The sequence below is a fragment of the Bubalus kerabau genome, chromosome 1 (genome assembly GCF_029407905.1).
Source record: "Bubalus kerabau isolate K-KA32 ecotype Philippines breed swamp buffalo chromosome 1, PCC_UOA_SB_1v2, whole genome shotgun sequence".
In the NCBI taxonomy this organism is placed as follows: domain Eukaryota; kingdom Metazoa; phylum Chordata; class Mammalia; order Artiodactyla; family Bovidae; genus Bubalus; species Bubalus kerabau.
The window spans coordinates 189,592,715-189,617,173 of NC_073624.1; the positions used below are offsets into that span (position 1 = coordinate 189,592,715).

The 24,459-nt window shown below is 51.9% G+C and overlaps 1 protein-coding gene across 4 annotated transcripts in view; it reads left to right on the forward strand.

The window, feature by feature from the left end:
* GNG7 (G protein subunit gamma 7) overlaps window positions 1–24,459 on the forward strand; it is a 138,574-nt gene that overhangs the window by 31,335 nt on the left and 82,780 nt on the right. For all 4 annotated transcript variants that reach the window (XM_055547556.1, XM_055547542.1, XM_055547553.1 and 1 more), the window contains one exon: window positions 12,185–12,246. The gene's annotated coding sequence lies outside the window, so the exon portion shown is untranslated. The remainder of the gene's footprint in view (window positions 1–12,184; window positions 12,247–24,459) is intronic.

Below are 24,459 nucleotides of genomic sequence, written 5' to 3' on the forward strand. Positions count from 1 at the left end.
AGGTTCCCAGATGGCACAGAATCCGTCTACCTATGCAGGAGGCACAAGAGGCGCAGGTTCCATCCCTGGTTCAGGAAGATCCACTGGAGAAGGAAATGGCAACCCACTCCAATATTCTTGCCTCGAGAATCCCATGGACAGAGGAGCCTGGCGGGTGCAGTCCACGGGGTCGCAAAGAGTCGGACACGACTGAGTACAGCACAGCAGAGCAGCAGGTTCTCGTTAGTTTCTATTTCATGCATAGTAATCTATATATGTCAACTCCAGCATCCCAGTCCATTCCCCTCTGCTCCATTTCCCCCCTTGACGTCTGGGTCTCTATTTCTGGTTTGCAAATAGTGTCATTATTAACTAAAGTTCACACTTCATTTGGATTTCTTTAATTTTCCCCTGACACCCCTTTCTGCCCCAGGACGCACACCGATCCATAGGACACTGAGTTGTCACATCTGCATCTACACTGAGGTTTTCTCAATCTCTCCATCTGCAGAAACCATTTCTCCCTCTGGGGATGGGTTCTTCGGGGCCGTTAGCGGTGGCAGTTTTGCAGATGGTAAACTGCCCTGTCTAGAATGATGAGAAAATAGTTTGCTCACCAGGTCAAGAGCTTTAGGATGCCTTTTGCAACCAAAGTTGATAAAGAGCTTCTATACTTGCTAACAGAGATTGGCCCATGGATTTTTCCCAAGGTGTTGAGAAAGCAGCGGCCCCTTCTCTGAATCTGAGGGAAGTGGTGTCTCTGTGGTGGCGACCTTCTGTGTAGTGGATGGCCTGGGGTGAGGGGCAGCTGAGGGCTTTCTGTTAGGACCAAGGATCCCATTTCCCTTTGCACTGGTGCCCCCATGTGAGGCCTGGTGCCATCAGCTCACAGACCGTCTTCCAGTCTCGGGGTTGAAAATTCCAGCCTCCAACCTCTGGGCTGGATCCAAGTCACCTGGGTTAGTCAATTTCTTTCTTTCTTTTTTTTTTTGACTGGACCTTGAGGTGTGTGGGATCTGAGTTCCCTGACCAGGGATCAAACCTGCACCCCCTGCATTGGAAGCATGGAGTCTTAACCACTGAACTGCCAAAGAACCTCCAAAATCAGATTTCTTTTTTCTCGAACCATGCAGCATATGCAACTTTAGTTCCCCAGCCAGGATCGAACCTGCATCCCCTGCTTCACTGGCACAGAGCCTCGCCCACTGGTCCATGACTGGCTGGGTTCAGTAGTAGCGACAGTGACCACAAACATTTGTCACCTGGTCCTTCACAGAATCACTCTGCTGAGTCCTAGCCTTGTCAACAAAGCAGTTACTAGATGTTCTAGGATTGTGAAAAAGTTCCAATGATAAAGAAGTGATCCGCTATGAAAAATATGCTAGGACTGATTTATCCATTTGCTAGATATTCACGTGTTTAATCCAAGAACCCCACCTGCTCAGGGGTGCCACCTTCACCCTCACCTTGAAACTTTGGAGACTGAGGCCCTGGGGGAGTTAGTCCATTTCGAAGTTGGGGTAGAATGAAACCATGCTGCCTGTCAAATTCGGGAATATCTGTCCCCACCCACCGCCTTCCGGGGGACGGACAGAAGCTATTTTAATTTTGAGAGGAAAAAGAAATCTGTGCATACACATTTTTTTTTTAATTTGTCAAAATTGATCCTCTTCCCAAGTCAGTTGCCTGTCCCTCCATACAGGACAGTGCCAAGAGGTGGGAGGTCTGATAATCGATGCCTGGCTCAGCAGGTGATCCTGTCCCCAAGGGGACACTAGTGATGTCTGGCCACATCTGTGTTTGCCACACTGGGGGGGCTCCTGACATTGAGTGGATGGGGGCAGGGAGGTTGTCCCACACCGCACAGCTCCCAGGACGGCCCTGCATGGAAGATGATGCGCCCAGTGTCAGCAGGGCTGGGGATGGAGACTCTGTGTTCATTATTTGGAAAAATGTTGAGTTTGGTCCCTGCTTACATCATGTTGTTGTTGTTTAGTCACTAAGTCATGATTGGCTCTTTTATGTGACCTCTTGGACTGTAGCCCTCCAGGCTCCTCCATCCATGGGATTTCCCAGGCAAGAATACTGGAGTGGGTCCCTGTTTCCTTCTCCACGGGATCTTCCCAACCCAGGGATTGGACCCATGTCTCCTGCATTGGCAGGTGGGTTCTTTACCACTGAGCCACCAGGGAAGCACTAGCAATACAAAGCTCCAGTGATTAGAGAGTAAAGCAGGGAGATGCTGAGATTTCCCTGGTGGTCCAGTGGTTAAGACACTGAGCTTCCAATGCAGGGGGCTCAGGTTTGATCCCTGATCAGAGAACCAAGATCCTACTTGCTGTGCAGCTTGGTAAAAAATAGGAAAGTGGGGAGACCCCACACAGTGATAGGTGGAGGAGGGTTGAGAGACTCAGGACACAGAGCCGGGGTCAGCACCCTCCTCCCCCTACATCTGCTAGGCTCCTGGAGACCTTTAGCCCCTGAGTCAGCCCTCCGGGCCCTTTTGTCCCATTGGACTGGACTGTGCTGGCCTCTGATCTGGGTCAGTCTCAAGACTTTGGAGTAGTGTGTCCATCCCAGGCATTTCTCCAAGAGACTCCAAGGGCTCAGGGCTGGGAGCTCAGGTGGCGAGGCTCAGGCTGCCGTCCCCCACCCCAGGCTTCTCCTCCTGCCTCATTTGCAATCAGAGCTCCTCGGGGTGACACATTTAGATGGTTGCTGTGGTGATGAGTGAAGGCTGGGGTGATAACTGCAGTGCAGGTCTATATCAAGCCTCCAGCGAGGCAAGGTGTTCCTGCCACGCGCTGGTGGGATGTCGTGTGGGGAGGGAAGGGGGCGCAGACATCCCAGGCCCACCTGCTTGGTTCCCAGGAGTGGGGAACTGTACTCCAGGCAGGGGGGCTTCCTGTTGCCAGATGCTGAGTCCCTGCTGTGTCTGTCCATGAGGGATGTGCTTGGAGCAGGGATCTCAGTGGGGGTGATCTCACCTCCCAGGGGACTCTGGACCACGTCTGGGGACATCTGTGCTTATTACAATTGGCAGGTGGCTCTTGGAATGAGGGGTGGGGCCAGAGAGGCTGTTCCACCCACCACAGTGCCCGGAAGGATGCCCCCACCTCCAGCAAGGAATGACCAGCTTCCACATCAGTAGCCCTGAGGGCAAGACCCTGCTTTATTTTTTATTTACTTTAAAAAATGTTTATTTATTTTTTGTTTATTTATTTGGCTGCACAGGGTGTTAGTTGCAGTACGCAGAATCTTTAGTTGAAGCAGGTGGGATCTAGTTCCCTGACCAGGAATGGAACCCGGGGCTCCCTGCATTCGAAGCACAGAGTTTTAGCCACTGGACCACCAGGGAAGGCCCAAGACCCTGCTTTAGAAGGAAGCAGATCAAAGTAGTGGACTCGTTTGGTCTCAGAACCAGGCAATGGTATCTCTTGACAATCTGAATCCCAAAGGCTTCATTTTCTCATCTTAATTGTTCTACTGCTCCCTCCTTGTTGAATTTACCGAGTCCCTCTAGTCTCTTAAGTCTCCCAGATGATCAGATCTATAGATGGGGGAAAAACCAGAAAGTGAAAAATCCAATGCTGTTGGTTGCTTGCCATTAGAGAATTGTAGTGGTTGAAAAAGAAAAAATAATGTGGAGCTGTCAGGTGGATCAGCCTGGATGACAGGTGTATCAGTTATCTCTTGCTGTGTAACAGATTACCCTGAAGACTTATTTTATTTTTTATTTTATTATATTTTATTTCATTATTTTGACCGTACTGGGTCTTCATTTCACTGCATGGGCTCTCTAGTTGTGGCTTGTGGGCTCAGTTGCAGTATGTGGAGCCTAATTCCCTGTCCAGGGGTGGAACCTGGGCCCCCTGCATTGGGAGCACAGAGTCCTTGCCACTGGACCACCAGGAAAGTCCCTGAAAGCTTAATGTAAACCACCAGTGTTCACTTTCTCACAGTTTCTGTGGGTTGGAAACTTGGAAACAGCTTCCCTTGGTGGTTCTGGCTCAGGGTCCCTCGGGAGGTTGTGGAGCACGTGTCAGCCCAGGGCCACCTCGTCTGAAGGCCCAGTGGGGTCAGAGGAGCCTCTTCCAGGATGGTGCCCCTCATGGTCCCTGTCCACGACGTTGCTTCCTCACTCCATGGTGGCTGGCTCACTGAGTGCAGGCAGAAGCCACATGTCTTTCATGACAGATCTCAGAAGTGACCTGCTGTCACCGCAGGTGATCACGCAGAGCCGCCTGACCCCAAGCGGGAGGAGAACTGATCCCGAGGGGCAAGTGGGAGGAGACAGCACATAGGACATGAGCTGAATCTCTGGAGGCTAGCGATGTTGGAAACGCTGCCACAGCAGGTGAACGGAGCTCTGGAGATCAGGACGGGGGGCATTAAGTTCCTTGCCCAGTGTCCCTAAAAAAAACGGTGCACCACTGCCGCCAAAGGAGAAATGCTCTGTGGAGTGACTGTCTCAGTGATTTCACCAGGAAGTAGGGTCACAGTCCTTTCGCAGGCAATCTAGGGAGAATTGCAGTTTCTGGACCCCTACTTGGGACACCTGTGCCCACTTACTTCAGCTGCTTTTACCCTCCTCCCCACAAAGCTCTGGCCTCAGAAACAGGGTGGAGGGACTTCCCTGGAGGTCTCATGGCTGACTCCACTCATCCAATGCAGGGGCCCCAGGTTGGGGAACTAGATCCCACATGCCGAAACTTAAGACCCAGCCAAATACACAAAATATTAAAAAAAGAGAGAGAGGGAGATTAAAAAAGAATGGGTGGAGGACAGATTTCTTCTGTCTCATTTCTGCATTTGCACGCACCTTGGAGCAGAGGGAGGAAGAGGGGCCTGGCCGATGCTGCATGCCAGGAGGTGGAAGGGATGGAATCTCTCCAGGCGGAGTGGCAATGGGAATGGTGAGGGTGGGAATGGTGAATGAGCGGGAAGGAAAGAGGTTGCCTCCTGCCCTCAAAATCTGCAGAAATCGGCTCAGCACCAGCCAGAATATGCTTTCCACTGGCCAAATGGGATTTGGGAGTAATCCCAGGGCACATTCTATTAGGCTCTTGTCTGATCCGCCCATAAGTCCGCCCTGGTCCCCTGGCCTGGGGACAGCTTTGGAGTAGGTTAATCCAGGCTGGAGGGGCCAGGAGGTCTTGATCTGGGCAGTGTGATCCTGTTATGACACTGGCAGGGGCCTTGGGAGAAACGTAGAAAATCCACTTGGCAGGACTGACCAGCTTGTGTCTGGGTCTTGGTTCACAACAGCCTGACCCACCTGCTGGTCATGTGTGTGTGGAGCCTTCACCCGGGCTACGATGGCCTCACTCTTCTTTCCCTCCCTTTCTTTTCCTCTTCAGAATTCCTGGTTCTCAGTATAACTCTCCCAATTCATCCCACTTTTTTTCTTCTTTTTAAAAAGTTTTATTGATTTACTTTTGGATGCGCTGGGTCTTCATTGCTTTGCGAGGGCTGTCTCTAGTTGCAGCGAGCGGGGGTCACTCTCTAGTTGTGGCGCACGGGCTTCTCACTGCAGTGGCTCCTCGTTGCACAGCGTGGCCTTTGGGGTGTATGGGCTTCGGTAGTTGCAGCACGTGGGCTCCGTAGTTGTGGTTAGTGAGCTCTAGCGTGCAGACTCGGTAGCTGCGGTTCCTGGGCTTAGTTGCTCCTTGCCGTGTGGAATCTTCCCAGACCAGAGATGGAACCTGGGTCCCCTGCATTGGCAGGTGGGTTCTCAACCACTGGACCACCAGGGAAGTCCAATTCACCCAGCTTTTACTAGGCTGATTTTTAGAGTACTTTAGGGTTATAGAAAAATTAAGCAGAAAGTACAGGGAGTTCCTATATACCCCCTCCACACACACGGGCACACACACCCACACATACACTTTTCTCTATTATTACCATCCTGCATTAGTGTAACTCAGTAATACTTGATGAGCCAATATCCGTATATTGTTACTTTTAAAAAATATTTGTTTATTTACTATTTATTTGGCTACACCAAGTCTTAATTGCAGCACATGGGATCTAGTTACCTGACCAGGGATGGAACCTGGGCCCCCTGCATTGGGAGCACCGAGTCTTAGCCACTGGACCACCAGGGAAGTCCCCATATGTTGTTATTAACTGAAGTCCATAGTTGACATCTGAGTCTAGTCTTGGTGCTATGTGTTCTGTGGGTTCGGACAAATGTATCCGTTATCAGTCATTTCACTGCCTCTGGGCCCTACCTGTTTATCCCTCCTCCCCACAACCCCCCAAACCACTGATTCTTCTAGTCTCCAGAGTCCTGCCTTTTCCAGAATGTCCCACAGTTGCAATCACAGTGTATAGTCTTTTCAACCGTTAAACGAATTAATCAGCTTTTTTGGCTGCACTGTGGGGCATGCGGTATCTTAAGTTTCCCGACCAGGGATTGAACCTGAGCCCCCCTGCACTGAGAGCACTGAGTCTTAACCACTGGACCACCAGTGGAGTCCAGTGCGTGGCCTCTTCTACTGGCTTCTTTCACTTGGTGACTGGTATCTGAGGTTCCTCAGTGTCTTTCCCTGCTTCATAGCTCATTTCTTCTTTAGCACTGAGTAATATTCCTTTGAATGTAGGTCCTCTTTAGTGTATATATTCTTAATAGTGAGCACCCACAAACTCACCATTGAGCACAAAAACCAGAGCCTCGCCAGCTCTCTTCCGTTCCTGAGACCTGCCCCACCCAGCCCACCCACCTGGCTCCGGTCTCCAAGACAGCTGAGGTGGAAGCTCGTGTCACATTTCCCGTCCTTTGTTTAATTCTGTCTTGTTTACATGTACTCCTTAACAGCATATTTTTACTCCTAAAAATCTATTTTAGAAAGTTGAGTTGTTTTTAGCATTATAAATAGGATATCATGCTACATTGTACTCTCTTGGGATCTGCTCTTAAATGCAAAGTTCCAGGGCTAGATTCACACATGTTGTCAGGTATTACAGGGTGCGGTTGGCAGAATAATGGCCCCCCCAAAGATGTCCGTGCCCCAGTCCCCAAAACCTGTGTGTCACCGTACGTGGTAAAAGGATTCTGCAGATGGGAAGAAGTTAAGGCCCCTAGGATGGGGCCAACCCTGGATCCTCTGGGGGCGCCAGTGTCGTCACAAGGTCCTTATAAGAGGGAGGGGGAGAGTCAGAGGCAGAGACAGGAGGTGCTGCGCTGCTGACTGTGAGGATGGAGGGAGGGGCTGCGGGCCAGGGATGCGGCGCCTCTAGCAGCTGGAAAAGGCAAGAGCTTGTGCTTCCCTGGAGCTTCTGAAAAGACTAGCCCTGCCCAGGCCTGGATTTAGCCCCATGAGGCCCAGCCCATGTTGGAATCCTGACCGTAGGGCTGTGAGATGAGGGCTCAGCCAGGCCGAGGGTGCTATGTCCTGACTCTGACCATCCCACTCCTGCTTGGCGTTGCATGTCAGGCCTCCTGCCCCTGGACACCAAACCATTCCAATCCGCCTCCACATGATGGTCAGGGAAGGTGGTACCTAGGGTGGGCCTCTCCCAGCACCACACAGCTCTGTGTGGGGCCTGCACCCTCTCCCCAGACCCACCGGGCTCCTCAAGCTGTGCCCTTGGCACCAACTAGATTGTGCAGAATCCCCAGAACTAGCGAGATCCCATCATGGGCCGGCTCGGTGATGGTGGCATGGACTGCATGGCGAGCAGAGCACCCGCGGCTCCTGCAGTCGAGGATCTTGTGTCTCCCTGGGAGCCTCAGCTTTGAACCATGTGATGCTGATGAGTGCGACAAAGGTGTCCTGGGATTAGTGTGATGGTTGCAGAACCTGTGATTCTCCTGAAAGCCATCAAACTGGACATTTTATAGTAGGTGAATTCTATCTTAATTTTTTTAAAAGAATAAAGAAAGGAAAGCATGTGGATGAGGTGGGGCGCACAGGTTGTAAAAAGTTTTACTCAGGGGACTACCCTGGCAGTCCAGTGGTTAGGACTCCATGCTTCCAAGGCAAGAGGCACAAGTTCGATTCCTGGTGGGGAACTGAGATCCGAAAGCCATGTGGTGCAGTCAGAAAAAAAAAAGTGCCACCCACGACAAGAGTGTGCAGTCGTCCTATCCTCTTGGGTCCCTGATTGCCACCGTTGTGAGCTTGGCCTCTTTCCTTGCAGTGAAGTCACTTGTCGGCAGTTCCAAGGCAGGGTGTATGTGGGGTCGGCAGGCCCGGCTTCTTACAGCCCCTGCGCCCCAGGTCTCTGCTGTCACTGTTTTGAAATTTGTCATAATTTTTGAACGAGAGGTCCCACAGTCACATTTTCCACCAACTTTTCAGATTAAAAGATGAAAACTGAAAGATACTTGCTCCTTGGAAGAAAAGCTATGACAAACCTTAACATTGTATTGAAAAGCAAAGACATCACTTTGTTGACAAAAGTCCATATAGTCAAAGCTATGGTTTATCCAGTAGTCATGTACAGATATGAGAGTTGGACCATAAAGAAGGCTGAGTGCCAAAGAATTAATGCTTTCAAATTGTGGTGCTGGAGAAGACTCTTGAGAGTCCCTTGGACTGCAAGATCAAACCAGTCCATCCTAAAGGAAATCAACCCTGAATATTCATTGGAAGGACTGATGCTGAAGCTAAAGCTCCAATACTTTGGTCACTTGATGCAAACAGCTGACTCATTAGAAAAGACCCTGATTCTGGGAAAGATTGAGGGCAGGAGGAAAAGGGGACAACAGAGGATGAGATGGTTGGATGACCTCACTGTCTCGATGGACATGAGTTTGAGCGAACTCAGGGAGATAGTGAGGGACGGGGAAGCCTGGCATGCTGCAGTTCATGGGGTCACAAACAGTCAGATACAACTTAGTGACTGAACAACAAGTGCAGATTCTACAGGAGATCCTCCTGATGGCTACCTCCACAATTCACGGGGCCCTGTCGTGGGGGCTTGGAGTTCACCCTGGCGGGAAGGTGAAAGCCCAGCGTTTCTTGTCGCTGAAGGTCATGGGCACAGCCTGGCACCAGCCGGTGCACCTCGCAGCCTGCTGTCTGTGCCCCGGGGATGGATTTTGTCCTCACTGCTCTCTGTTCTAGTCTAAGCTGGTCTGGGCTGAGCATAGCCAGGGTGGGGGGCTCTGTGGGGCTCATCTCCCTGCCCAAGTCCAGCTTCAAGGGCTAGAGGACAGCCCGCAGCTGGCGCTAAAGGGCTGGGGATGGGGAGATTGGCAGATGGTAGATGTGAGGGCAGAGAAAGATGCCGTTTCTGCAGTGATTCATAAGCTGCCCGTGTTCACAGCAGTGTGATTCACAGGACCCAGAAGTGGAACATCCATCAGGGGACGGTAAACACAGGGTCCCTCCACGCACTGGAGCATCACTCAGCCACACAAGAGAGAAGCCCTGACACTTGCTACCACGTGGGCAGACCCTGAGAACACGGTGCTCAGTGAGAGAAGCACACACAGAGGGACGCACAGGGTGTGATTCCACTGACGGGAAACGTGCAGAGCAGGCCAATCCACGGACGCAGAGAGTGGGTTCCTGTTGTCAGAGGCTGGGGAGCAGGGGAGTGACTGCTGATGAGGACAGGGCTTCTTTTGGGGTAAGGAAAATATTCAAAAATTGGTTGTGGTAATGGTTACACAACTTTGTGAATGTACAAAAAGACCACTGAATTGTGCATTTTGAATAAGTAAATTGTGTGGCATGAGAATTGTATCTCAGTAAGACTTAAAAAAAAAAAATGGTGCCTAGTTTATCAGTCACTTTCTCCAGTTTGGATAATGTTCACCAGTTGTGTAAGGAGCGGCCATCAGGGAGCTTGGTGAAGAGTGTTCCCTGGCACCCTTCTGTACTAGTTTTGCAACTTCTCATGAGCCTTTAATTGATTCAAAAGTGAAATGAAGAATCAGACGTGTAGATGGTCCCTGCAAGGTTGAGGCAAGTCTTGGCCTTGGGTCTGTGACGTTGCTCCAGCCCTGTCATCTCTCATCCCTGTGGGCCACTGTGCTCTGCGCTGTCCAGGGCGCCCCTCTGGCCTCAGTGGCCAGAGACGCTCCAATCCTAAGCTGCTGGGCCAGGTAGAGCAGATGCTGCTGCTGGCTGAGTTTCTATTAGAGCTGCTTCTAGAGCCCAGAGGGCATTCCTGAGGCTGCAGCACCACCTGCAGGTGATGGTGGGGACGTCGCTTCTCCATTCTGGCATTTAATTGACAACCAGTTAGATAGAGGGCAGGAGGAGAAGGGGCAACAGAGGGTGAGATGGTTGGTTGGCATCACTGACTCAGTGGACATGAGTTTAAGCAAGCTCTGGGACATAGTGAAAGACAGGGAAGTCTGGCCTGCTGCAGTCCATGGTGTTGCAAAGAATGGACACAACAGCAACTAAACAACAAAAAAAATAATACAGCATTTACATGTTTTAAATTTAATTTTTATTTTATATTGGGGTATAGTTGGTGTACAATGTTGTGTTAGTTTGAAGTGTATAGCAAAGTTGTTCAGTTATACATACACATGTATCCATTCTATCTCGTATTTTCCCATATAGGTTGTTACAGAGTGCCAAGTAGAGTTCCCTGTACTATATACAGAAGGTCCTTGTTGATTATTTATTTTATATATAGTAATCTGTATATGTTAATTGCAAACTGAATTTATCCCTCCTCCCCAAATCAAAAATTTGTTTTTGAAGTCTATGAGTCTGTTTGTGTTCTATAAATAAGTTCATTTGTATAATTTTTTAGACTCTACATATAAGTGATATCATGGTATTTGTCTTTATGATTCTTCACTTACTATGATAATCTCTAGGTCCATCCATGTTGCTGCAAATGGCATTATTCATTCTTTTTTATGGCTTAGTAGCATTTTGTTGTGTGTGTATATATATTGGGGCTTCCCTGGTGGCTCAGACGGTAAGGAATCTGCCTGCAATGCAGGAGACTCAGGTTCGACCCCCTGGGTGGGGAAGATCCCCTGGAAGAGGAAATGGCAACCCACCCCAGTATTCTTGCCTGGAGAATTCCATGGATAGAGGAGCCTGGCGGGCTACAGTCCAAGGGGAAACAAAGAGTCCGACACAACTGAATGACCAACACTTCATGTATATATATATATCTTATGTTCTTCATCAGATACACCATATCTTCTTTATCAGTTCATCTACTGATGAACTTTTAAGTTGCTTCCATGTCCTAGATATTGTAAACAGTGCTGCTATGAACACTGAGGTGCATGAATCTTCTCCAACTAGAGTTTCTCCAGATATGTGCCCAGCAGTGGGAATGCTGGATACATGGCAGCTCTGTTTTCAGTTGTTTGAGACATCGCCACACTGTTCTCCATAGTGGCTGTACCAGTTTACATTTCCACCAACGGTGTAGGAGCATTCCCTAAATTTTTATGTATTTAAGACTTTATTTATTTTGGGGGCACACTATGCAGCTTGTGGGATTTTATTTCCTCAACCAGGGATCGAACCCACACCCCCTGCAGTGGAAGCTTGAAGTCCTAACCACTGCCTGGACCATCAGGGAAATCCCTCCCTAAATTTTTAAACTGAAGTTTTTAAAAAAGTTTTTTAGAATAATTTTAGATTTTCAGAGGTATTTCAAATTACTCATCACCTAATTTCTCCCAATGACTGGGTCATTCATAAGCATAGTGTGTTTGTGATAACCAAGAGGTGGACATGGATACATTTCTGCCACCTCGATCCGCTCTTTATTCAGATTTCACTAGTTTCCCCTAATGTCCTTTTTCTGCCTCAGGACCCCACCTTGCATTTAGTTGATCACATGCCTCAGGCAAAGCTGGATGAGCTGGGTACTCCATCGTAGGGGGTTGATTCAGTCCTCTTGCCTTCCTCCCAGGAGACCATGGGGGTCCAAAGATGCTGGTGAAAATCTTCTATAAACTATAAAAAGTCATATGAACATCCAGTCCTTTCATCCAGTTCAGTTTCGGAACACGTGGAAACTTCACGGGTACCACCACAGATCGCTAGAAAACCTTTCTGGCAAATTGCTGTTTTTCTCATCTCTCTGCATTTCTGAAGCATCCTGTCTGTACCATCCCCGATGTCTGGCAGAGTGACCAGAAGGCAGCCCTTCCACATTCCCCACCCCCAGCCAAAGGATTTTTCTATCTCATCATAGTACCGCTGACCCATGTGGCAGTTCAGGCCAAATCAGACCCAGCTAACACGGTTCATTTTTCTTCCAGGGAGCGGACACTGGGTTTCTGAACCTCGTCGCTGAAGACGACCAGGACTTGAGCAAGCACAGGTTGGTGTCATGAGGTTTTTCTTTTCTCTATGTTTGGAGTTCACTCAGGTGTTTGGCTGGCTGTTTGGAGCCAGGATGAGTTAAGAGGCATCCTCGCCATGCATGCCTGCATCTTCTTAGCTTTGCTCACTTCTGGGGGTTTGTCTCACCTGCCAAGAGCCTATGGGAGCCACAGGGAATGTCTTCCATCCAGGCTCCGGGGTTTGGGGGACATGGGGCTGGCAGGTCAGGTTCTAGCGCACCCAGGATGGGCACATGGCCACAGTGGCACCTGCTTTCCAGCTCTTAGCTTCCTCCTCGAAAGGCTTGATTAGGGTCTGCGGCGCTTCATCCCGTTTCCCATGTGCATGGAGGGTGACCCATCAATGCCGTTCACTCAGAGCAGAGCCCGTTCATGGGACTGAACAAATATCTAAACTCTATCGCTCCCCTGGTGGGACAGCAGATTGGGAAATGTGCCAGAGGCCTCAGGAAGAATTAAGTCAGGAGCAAAATACAGCTCAGTCCTGATCTCTCAACTGTTACGCATTTGCTTGTCTCTGGTTTTATTCCCAAGAGGACTTTGAGTGGCTTTTGTGACGTAGGAAGAGGAAACAGCATGGGGATGAATAAGGTGGCTCCATGGCATCCGGGAGTGCCCCACCCAGTCCATTGACTCTAAGTGCCTGGCGGGGACAGCTGTCTTTAGAATCATCTTCCAGTTTCTAGCAAAAGTTCTGATGGATCTTTGATTCAGGTTGTGTTCCATTTAGCAATAGATTTGAGGGAGATCTGATGTCTTTATAACAGTTATTTTCATCTAGTGCGTGTGTGTGTAAAATAAAAAGTGTTAGACAAGAAGGCAGACCCCAAAGACAGCACATCGTATAATTCCATTTAGATGAAGTCAGCATAAAATGTAAGTCTGTTGGAACGGAAAGGTGACTTGGGCTTGCCAGGGGCTGGGGGGAATGGGGGTGAACTGTGTTTGGGCCCAGACACGTCTTACAGTGCTGAGGGGACGGCCCAGAACTGTGGGGCTGGGGCATCAAGCAGCTTGGTGAACTGACTAAAAAGCTTCGAGTTGTGTACTGCCAACCAGCCGATTGTATGACGTGTAAAGCGAACCTCAGTGAAGCTAAAATAGATATTTTATCTCAGCCTGGGAGGGATGCTGTCCCCACAGACAGAGACCAGGACTGAGATTGGAGCCCTGTGGTCCATCTGGCTTGTTTATGCTCCTTGAAGGTCCCAAACAGGTTCAGTGTTAACTCTGTGTCACAAAGTCGCCAAGCAGGAGGGGGGTTTGGAGAACCACGTGGAGCCGGGCGAGGTCACAGAGACTGTATGCGTCATCACAGCATGATGAGTGAGCCCCACTCAACCCTTCTCCAACGTGTTAATGTCTGACCAACAGATTGTAAAGAGAAACTGAATGGACAAAGGAGAGACAAGACACCCCAGACCCCACACCCAGCGGGGACCACTGCTCACACCTCAGTGAGCATCCTCCCAGACCTCTCTGAATTCCACTCACTCAAGGGACTTCGGATAAAAAGAGTTTTCTCTTTGCTATGTTCTGGGATGCAAACTTTGTTTGTCCTTGGGCAAACTTTGTTCACCCTTGGTTGGTTGTTGTTTGGGGTGAGTTCCTGGAAGTAAGTTTGCCTTGCCTGTGACTTTCAGTCGGGGTGTTCTCATTTTTGTTTTGACCTTTAAAAACAAAGAAATGCACCATTTTCCATCCCAGGATGTGTCTCGCCGCCCTCTCAAGTGCAGCTTTATATCCTGGCCAAGCCAACAAGCCAGGACCATTTTAGTTGCTGTGTCCAGGCCTCCTTTTTACGAGCTCAGCTGTTTCTCTAAGGCAAATGGCCCGGATGCATCCTTTCTGTTAGGGTTTCTGTCCTGTGCTGTATTTAGTCACTCAGTTGTGTCCAACTCTTTGCGACCCCATGGACTGCAGCCCACCAGGCTTCTCTGTCCATGGGGATTCTTGCTTGGTGAGCAAGAATACTGGAGTGGGTTGCTATGCCCTCCTCCAGGGGATCTTCTCAACCCGTGAATCAAACCCAGGTCTCCCTCGTTGCAGGAGGATTCTTTATCGACTGAGCCACCAGGGAAGCCCTGGTGATGTTTAAATTCTCCCTATTTCTCTGTCTGGACATGGTCCACTGCAAGTGTTTTTTGGAGAGTGTTTCTGCGCTCTGCTCACGGTGCATTTTGTCATTGGGGATCTGAAACTGCACAAACCTGTCTTCTTTATTTTGTGTGGTTGTCTAACACGTCAAGATTATAAAAACACAATCCACCTGCATTTTGTTTTGGATGGCGTATTCTGCACTTCAGTCCTTGAGCCATTTGAAATTCAGCTGTGCTAGGGTCTCACCTAGGGGGGTGATTCTGACCCCCTGCTCCCATCTCAGGGGACACAGGTCCATGTTGGGGGACATCTGAAGTTGTCACACTGGGGGGGTGCTCCTGGCAACGAGCAGGTGGCCGTTCGCCTTGGCTAGGAAGGTTGCTCCACACACCACAGTGCCCACGACGGCCGAGGGTGACCAGCTGCCTGGTCATCAGTGCCTGGTGAACACTGCTGGGAAAGACAGAAAACACTCCTGAGCTGGTACACGTGGCTAGCCTTGCAGTGGTTCCCTGTTCCAAGGGATCCTGCTGTCCTACAAGTGGGGGGAATCAAGGCTTTTCCCGATTGCTTGTTAGTTTCATAGTCACTAGGAGCACTTCCTGTTTGTCAGGCCCGTCACATCCGAGGTCCCTACAGTACGGACTCTCCCATTTCTGGGCCACTGCCTGTCCATGGGAGACAGAGTGTCACCGAGCAAGGGCCACACTGTCCATCCTGGTGACAGCACCTTGATCCACTGTGCTGAATGTCTGCAGACGCCAGGGCTAAAAGTGGGACCTGGCGTCTGGGGCTCCAGAGGAGGGGTCTGGGGCTGGGGCAATCCCCAGAGTGCTGGGATTCCCACTGATGGCCACTAGGGGGCAGTGAAGGTCCATGAGGTCTCCGGCGCAACTAGCAGGGATGGATGTGAAGAGGGTGCAGGGGTGCAAGTGAGCGCCCAGCTTCTTCAGTCAACCCCTCGGCCTTCGTGGAGTCCTGTGACCCCCTGTCTACATGTTCCAGGACATTCTGGTTCAGCACCCAGAGTCCACTGTCACTCTTTCCTGGGAGCCTTCACCTCACAGACCTGGAGCATCTGCGAGTTCATTGGATGTAAGAGGAAGGTAGAAAGCACAGACTCTGTGGCCTTGGAGAGCTCAGAGCCCTGCACCCCCCAACTCTCCCAACCCTGGCACACCCCGGTGGCCAGAGCAGAGCTGGGACCAGAGAACGGAAGGCCAGAGCTGGGGGTGGGCAGCCCTACTGGGATGACTGGATCTTGCTTCTGGGACTCCCCCTCTGTCGCCTGGAACCAGCCAGTGGCTCTGACCCTGGGCAGGAGCAAGGGTGAAGGGCTTCTCCCCAGGCTGGTCTCTTGAAGCACCTCCTTTGGGACTCACCTAAATGCCAGAGACCCTCAAAGCCCCCTCGGGTCTCCTGGCTATGGAATCTGCCCAGTGTCTCCTGAGGCAACCTTGGGTGTGTGTCACCTGGGCAGTGACTGCTCGGCCTGGCCAGATGCGGTGACCCTCCCCAAAACGTTCTCCATCCCTTCAGCAAGGGTTTCTGAGTGTCTGCCAGGCCAGGCTCCAGGGAATGCCAGTGTGCAGGGTGGATGTTCTAGTGAGAATTGTGGACCCATTCGGAGTCCCTCACATCCAACACTGCTGACATCGGGCTGGGTCACCCTGTGGGGTGAGGTGGACATCCTGGGTACTGTGGGGGGAGGGTGGAGCAGCCTCCATGCCCCCAACCCCATGATGCCAGGAGCCCTCAGTTTTGACAATTGAGCCCACACAGATGTCCCCAGGCATCACCCAGTGTCCCATGGCGGCAGGCCCCCTGCCTCACTGGTTCCTCTCATAATGTCTCTGGATGTGGTTGCCGCCTCTGGAAACTGAATGGATCTTCCCATAAGTTTGGAAGCTCTGGCAGAGGGGAGGTGGGGGAGTGGGGGGCAGGGACCATAGCCAGTTGGCTCCCGCCTCGTGGAAGGATGAGAGCATGGGCCTTCATGGCGCTGGCTTTCCTTATGGAGGTGCCACCGCCCTTTTAGCCAGAGCTGGGCTTTCCAATAGGGTAGCCGCGAGTCCCCAGCAGCCACTGAGCTCCTGAAAGGGGGCTCAGATGGAAATGAGTGTATTTTGCACAGACCGGGGTGATGATTCTTAGCTGAGAATGATTTTTCCAGCTTTCCACCAGCCCTCCCGCCTGAGGCAGAGCTCAGTGACCTCCCAGCAGCGGGTGTTTTCCTGATAGCCCCTGTTCTCTGGGAGTTTGTGAACATTTCAGCTGAAAGTGCCTCCCGGATTCTTTATCTCGAGAGGGTGGCCCTCGTGTGAGGGACAAACTCCAACCCGGCGCACCGCGTCGGAGACCGTTTCTTCCTCCTGGTTGGTCCCCTGCTTCAGATGTGTGTTGAAATGCCCACAATTATCAGTTCTCTCCGCAGACAAGCTGTTCTCCTGAAAGAGCTGCCAAGATAGACAGTTGAAACCTTAAAACGTTCTTGCAGAAGGTCATGGCTGCTGCCGCAGCCTCACGATACATATGTAATTACTGGGTCCCTGCCCAGAAACCCACCAAGGGCACCCCCCCTCCGCAGCACACAGGACCCAGAGCCACCCCCACTCCTGTAGCCCATGGCTCTGATTCTGGAATCTTGGGGAGAGTAGGCCCCAGGGTGCTTCCCGTGGCAGCAGGGGCTGCTCAGACGTGACCTCGACCCCCTCCAGAAGGGTCTCACCCTTGTGATCCTGCCCCCAAGGAACACTGGGCAGTGTCTGGGGATGTCTGTGGTTGTCATGACTGGAGGGGGCCCTGGCATACAGTGGGTGAGGGGCCTAGGGGTGTGCTCCACCCCCCACAGTGCTCAGGACGGCCCCACAGAGAATGTCCCAGCCCGTGTCAGCAGCGCCCAGCCAGAGTGGGGAGTGGGGACCCTGCTTCCCAAGATTCTTGCTCCCAGGATGAACCAGCATCACTTTCTTTGTGCTCTATGTATGTTATCACACCGGCTCCCACCCTGGCCCCATTATTCCACATGCTGCGGGCGGATCCCCTCACACACTGCTTAGTGCTGCCACCTAATTGGACCAGCTTGAACACTGAGGCCCAGAGAGGCTCCCATCTGATACCACAGAGCCAGGCTTCCACCTGTGGGGCAGTGAGAACTGTCCCAGCCCAGGCAGCAGCCATGGCCCGGAGACCCATGCATCCCCAGGTGGGCACGTTGCTAGGCAACGGCTTGACTGGTCAGCCTTCCTCAGAGCAGGGGTGATGCACACACGGTCATCGGTAGTCAGATTCAAGGCCTCCTTTGACTCAGAACACGCATGGGATGACAGTCACGTATGGTAAGGTGGGAGCAGGGGGACAGGGAGCCACGGGGAAGCTGAAAAGGGGCTCATTTGTGGTGGGTAGAAGGAGCCCCTACACCTCAGGGCCCATTCCCACCCCCCGCCACAGTGCACAGACCTGAATCCATCTGAGCCGGTGCACACTGAGGATGTGGTTCTTCCTTTTGTTCCCTCCGCTCTGACTTCATTTGTTGAGTCAGCAGACACCTGTGTGCCAGGCCCAGCTGGCTAAAACACGTGTGTCTGGGTGCAGACGCTCCCAGTACAGTGTACATGGTGGGCATGTGTAACGGAGGACTGAGGCATGACCTGGGGAGGGCCAGGCTGGGATGAGCTTAGAAGCTGGGGGCAGGGGGAGGGTTCTTGGGGGCTGAAGGTGGGGTGGGGGCTTCAACAGGCACCCCAAATACAGGATGACAGGGAACTGGGGTATCAGGAGCTTGTTTCTAATTGCCACTGGTATCCCCCCAAATTCAAATGTTAAAACCTACTCCCCAGTGTGGTGGGAATTGAAGGTGGAGCCTTTGGGGAGTGTGGTCTTGGGACTTATATTAATATTAAATACATATTTTGAACTTCAGCCATGGTTCCTAGCTCCCAGTTCCCAAAGCCCTTGGAATTTCTTGAGCCAGTGGAGCATCCCCTGTGTGTGACTAAATGTGACAGTGATTGTGAAATCCCAGGCTCTCTGCTCTGCTATCACACGAGGAGGGTACTGGCTAGCTATTGCTAGCTTCTTGTAATAAGCCACTGCAGACTCGGCACCTTATACCTCCCCTGTCTCTCCAGGCAGAAGTGTGGCTGAGGCCTCTGATCACAGTCTCCCTGGCCCTGGCCCGGGCTGAATTCTCTCCTGAGGCTCAACTGGGGAAGAATCCACTTACCAGTTTGCTCAGGCCATTTGTAGGGTTTGGTTCCTTTCAGTTGTCAGGCCCAGGGGCCCGTTGTCTTGCTAGCAGCCCACTAGGGACGGCTCTCAGCTCTTGGAGGCTGCCACCAGGTCCTGGCCTGGCTGCATGATCTCCTCCGGGGGCCCCTCATCCCTCCAGTCACTGCAGGAAGGGCCCTGCCCTAGGGAGCCAGGGCTCACCTGATTAGGTCAGGCCCACCCATGCATCCTTTTAATTAACTCAAAGTCAACTAATTTGGGAATTTATTTAATTTGGTTTCTTTCTCTTTTTTATTTTTTAAATTATGAAGTTATGATAACACATTTATAGGAGACTTGGAGAATACAGAACAAGGTTACATATAAGTTCCACTGCATATGACAATTATTTTTTAAGTAGATAAATTTGTAGTTGGAGTTTCAATATCAAACTCTCAAAAAGGAATAGAATGAATATACAGAGAAGTAGAAGGATACAGTAGACCTCAAAAGCACTATGAACCAATTCAACATAATTAAGATTTATATAATTTTCACAACAGTAGGATACAAATTCTATTCAAGTTCCCATAGATTATAAACTAAGAGACACTGGAACATATCTGGGGACATAAAACAAGGTGCAAAAATTTCATGGTCTAAAGGTATTGAAATGATACAGAGTCTATTCTCTTATCATTGTGGAATTATATTAGAGATCAGTATCAAAAGATATTTGAAAATAACCCCCATATTTTCAAGTGTAATGTAATGTTACCCAGAGAGATCTTTGACTTAGCCATTGAAAGCCTCAATAAAGTTAGAAGACTGAAAAACCACAGAGGATGATTACAGAGAAGAAAGCATTTAAATGAGAAATTAATATCAAAATGAGAAATTAATATCAAAGATACTTTATTTATTTATTGGCTGCACCACACTGCATGTGGGATCTTAGTCCCCTGACCAGAGATTGAACCCACACCCCATGCAGATTCTAACCAATGGGCCACAAGGGTGGTCTCTAATTGGGACTTTAATTACACCCTCGAATTCCTTCCTCTGCAGGAAATCACCTAATCAGGGGAATGGCATCTTATCACCTTCATAGTCCTGCCAACCCCTGGGGCTTGGTCCACCGGGAGCCAAGGGTTTGGGGACTTAGACTCCTCCTGGCCACCAAGGGGCAGCAGGGGGCCTGGTCACTGCAGATGCTGGCACCTGCAGTGGGCACCAGGGCTGGCAGGGGGCCTTTGTACCCTCCTGTTCCTTGCTGGCGGCACCGCAGGCAGGCCAGTGTTGGGTGGAATGGCAGTGGTTGGAGAAGGCATGCCTTGTTTGTCTCAGTCACACCTAGACATACCTATGGGTTCATTTTTTTGTTTTTGTTTTTTTCTGCTGCACCGCTTGGCTTGTAGGGTCTTGGTTCCCCAACCAGCAATCAAATCTGAACCCCTTGCAGTGGAAGCTTATAATCCTAACCACTGAACCACCAGGAAAGTCCCCTCACTTTTTTTTTTTTAAAGAAAGCCTATAATTTGAAATAATTCCAAATTCATGCATGCATGCTCAGTCATGTCTAACTATTTGCCACCCAAAGGACTGTAGCCTGTCAGGCTCCTCTGTCCATGGGATTCTCCAGGCAAGAGTACTGGAGTGGGTTGCTATTTCCTTCTCCAGGGGATCTTCCCAACCCAGGGACTGAGCTGGCATCTCCTGTGTCTCCTGCATTGGCAGGTGGATTCTTTACCACTGAACCAGCTGGGAAGCCCAATTTCAGGTTCATAGGAAGTTGCAAAAACCATGCAGAGTGATCCCATGCACCCTTTCCCCAGCTCCCCCCAGTGGCCTCATCTTATAAGTAAAGTACGATAGGAAGTTGGTGTGTGTGCAGGCCCCTGCCCTCTGTTTAATCTGTGGGCATGCAGGACCATCACGCATCTACAGAATGGAGAGTTCTTCCATCCTTGAGGTGGGGAGGGGAGGTGGAGAAAAACAGACACAAACGTCTAACCGTGGATTGCACTGGGACCCATGCTTGCTGTGCAGGCCCAACTCTGTGTCTTGTCTGCTACCTCGTCAGGCAGCCAGCCCTTCCAGTGGGTTTATTCTCTTGGAGGGATTCTGCCAGTTTGTGGGGGCTCCCAGCACCAAAGACTCAGGTTCAAATCCAGACACACCCCCACCTGCAGGGCACCCCAGGAGACTCACTTTCATTTCTGAGCACAGAGCTGGGCTGGCTATCACCACCACAGTGCTGGCACCCACAGGAGGATCACCAAGTGCTCCCCTTGAGGATTCTCCGGAGGGAGGGGTGACCGGGAGGGCCAGGAGTTATTGTGAGGGACCCTAGAGCTTTCTGGAGGTGAGAGTCATCCCCCGCCCTCCCCCAGCCATCTGCCCAGGCTCCGAGGTGGCTGGGACATCCCCACGTTGGAGTCAAAGCCTCCTCAACTTCCCCAGAGGTCTCTGCTGTCTTCTCTGTGCTCCGCATGGTCGGTCAGTGTTCTGGGGGTGGAGCGGGGGGGTGGGGCGTTGTGTGCTTCTTACTCCCAGGACCCCGGTCAGTAGCAGCATCCCTCACATCTGTGTACCTCCTAGGGGAGGGGGAATTCCAAGATGGTTCTCTAGATCTCCACCCCTGGTGTCGACGTTCTGAACCTGGGGTGGGTGGGATCCCACTCCATGGTTAGGCTCACGTGATGTCGCCAAAGGAATGTGGCAGGTGTAACAGAGACCCCGATCAGTGGACTTTGGGGTTCATCCCAAGGGGGATTGTCTGGGTGGGCCTGACCTAATCAGATGAGCCTTTACAAGAGACCAGAGACATATCTAGAGGAGTCAGATCCACAGAGACAGAAAGTAGATGGTGGGGCCAGGGGCTGGAGGAGGGGGTGGGGAGTTAGTGTTTCATGGGGACAGAATTTCTGTTTGGGAAGATGAGAAAGTTCTGGATGGTGGTCCAGACAGTCACACAACAATGTGAATGTGCTTAATACCACTGAGCTGTGCACTTAGAAATGGTTAAAATGGTAAATTGCTTTTTACCACAATAAACAGAGAAGGAGAGAGAGATCAGAGCAGCAGCAGACACTCCTGCTGACTTTGAAAAAGGCAAACAGCCACGTTGTGTGTGTGCTGCCCGGGGAGAAGGCCATGCAGCTGGGAGCTGAGAGCACCCCCCCACCCAACAGCCAGCAGGGAAACAGCGCCTCAGTCCCTCCACTGCAGGGCGGTGGATTCCGCCAACCACCTGTCAAGTTTGGAAGGGGGCCCTGCGGTCCCAAATAAGGACTCAGCCCAGCCAGTCCCTGGGTGTCAGGCTTTTGAGACTCCAAGCTGAGAGCCCAGTGAAACCACATCCCCATTTTCTGACAGAGCAACCGGGAGACAACAAAGGGTGTTGTTTTGGAGGCTGTGTTGGTGGTGACTTGTCACGCAGCAGCGGCTGACTGATGCACCTACCCTGCTGCCTTCCCACACGCTCGTTCTGAACTCACCACAGCCCTGCCAGTTAGAGATGGCTATCTCCACATCACAGAGGAGAAACTGGGAGCAAAGAGAGGCTGAGTAACCTGCCCAGGGCCACACAGTAACTGTTCTGTGACATTCAGATCAACTGCTTGTATCACCCAGGCTGGACCGTAAGCTCCTCCAGGTCAGGGGTCTTGCCCAACTGCCCAGCCAGATGTTTAGAGAGTGAGTGGAAGAAGGGAAGAAGGAGGCTGGGGGAGGAATCCTCACCTGACCTCCTGCATGGAGAAGTGAGCCTGTGACCAGGGTGGGTAACACAGCAGGGCTGTCAGAGAGCATACTCACCCTACCCGGAGCGATCCCAAACGGTAATCCCTGCGGGCTCCTGGCTGAGTCAGCGGCCGCCCCGAGGTCTGAGCTCCTGAGCCTCCTGGAACGGGACATGCTGTCCCCAGCTATCTGACTAACGTCCCGCTGAGTCACAGTTCTGGCCGGATGAGAGGCAAGAGGTGAGCCAGAGCCCTCTGCCCACGGGAGTCGCAAAGCCAGGCACCCCAGAGAGCCAGGCTGCCAGCTCTGGGTTCCTCGGTGCGAGCCGGGGCTGCAGGCTGAGGATGGACTTGCACGGTAGGCGGTAAGAGAGGCAGCCACACCTGCACACACCCCTGGCAAACCAGCAACCAGATCTCCCTCGTCCCGGGGCCGAGGGGCAAGGCTGGCTGGTCCCCTTGGCAGTGCAGGGACCATCCTGGAAGCTGTGAGGGGTGCCCCTACTCTTAAGCCCCCACTCCACTGATGCCAGGAACCCCTAGTCTTGACAACCACAGATGTCCCCAGACAGCCCAGTGTCCCCTGGGTGACAGACTCACCCTAGTTGAAACCCTGATTGAGGGGCTTCTCTGGTGGCTCAGTGGGTAAAGAATCTGCCTGTAGTGCAGGAGATGCAGGAGACACAGGTTCAATCCCTGGGTCGGAAAGATCCCCTGGAGGAGGAAATAGCAACCCACTCCAGTATTCTTACCTAGACAGTCCATAGGGTCCCAAAGAGTAGGACATGACTGAAGGGACTTAGCATACATGCACACATGTATTACCTGATAATAATAATAAGAGAGACCCCGGTCAACTGAGCTGATGGTGACAGCACTGCCTGAGGACAACAGCAAGTGCTCCCTCTGGGGCTTCAAGCAGGGAGACCTTCCTGGAGGAAGTGACATCTGAGTTCAAGTTGACAATACCCTGGAGTGGATCAGGGGAAAGAGTGGGAAAGACTCTCCAGGTGGTGAGAGTGGTATGTGCCAAGAACCATCCTGGTTCCAGGATGGTGGGCAGGGATGTAAGGTGAAGGGGAGCAAGGAGGCTTCAGGTGAGACCACTTTATTCTGAGGGCAGTAAGGAGCCAAGGAGGGTTTCAGCCCTACCCATGGCAACAATCAATTGACCTCCTTGTTTTCCGGATTAGGACACCGAGGCACAGAGAAAGTGACGGGCCCTGGTGACCACCAGCAGCGGTGGGCAGAGGCCTCGGGAGCTTCAGGGTCATTTCTACAATGTTTGGGGGTGGGGTGAGCGCTGGAGCCAGACCTAGGCTGCAGCACTTCCCAGCTCCAAGAACCCTGGTCAGGAAGGCCTCTGCTCCCACCCTCGGTTTCCCTTCAGTAAAATTCACCCAGGGCTGCTGCCGGAGGGGTGAGGGCAGCGGCTCTGTAGCCGATGTCCTCAGGTGGCGCAGCGAGGGTCCTGGGAGGACGGGAAGTGTGTCCTGTCACCCTGCTGTCCTGGGGTCTCCCGCCCGAGCCCCGCATGCCTCCCTTCTCCGGGCTCTGACTTCCTTCTTCCTGAAGACATCAGGGGTCATCCAGCCTCTCTGGTATCCATGGAAACCTGGGCCTGAGTGAGGGATCCCAGGCCCTTCAGCAGATTGGTGGTGAGCCCTGACCGAGGGCAAGAAGGAAGCCGGGGAGCGGTGGGGAAACGATATGCCCCTGGCCCAGAGCCCGCGCCTCCGGGAGGTGACCAGCAGAGGTCTACCCTCCACAGGTCCCGGCCCCACATCCACCAGGAAGGACAGTGGCCAGGGAGGTGCTTCCCTGTCCTGAGCTGAACTTGTTTTCCTGACCTTGGGGCAGGAACTGCCTAGCCCATAAATTGGACACGTACAAGCTCAGTAAACAGCCTGGGAGCCGAGAGTGGGAGCTGAAGTGCCGGGCGCCCTCCCACCCGCCTGCCCTCCGCTCAGTCCTTGGGAATCCTCAAGAACACTCGGGGAACCTGGTCCCTGCTCCCTTCCCTTAGGACTGAGATGTCAGCCACCTCCTGGGTGGTGGGGGGAATGGCAGAAGTGCCACCTGGGGACGGTCACCTGTGTGGCGAGACCACCAGGACCGCCGTGTTTACTCACGGGCTAC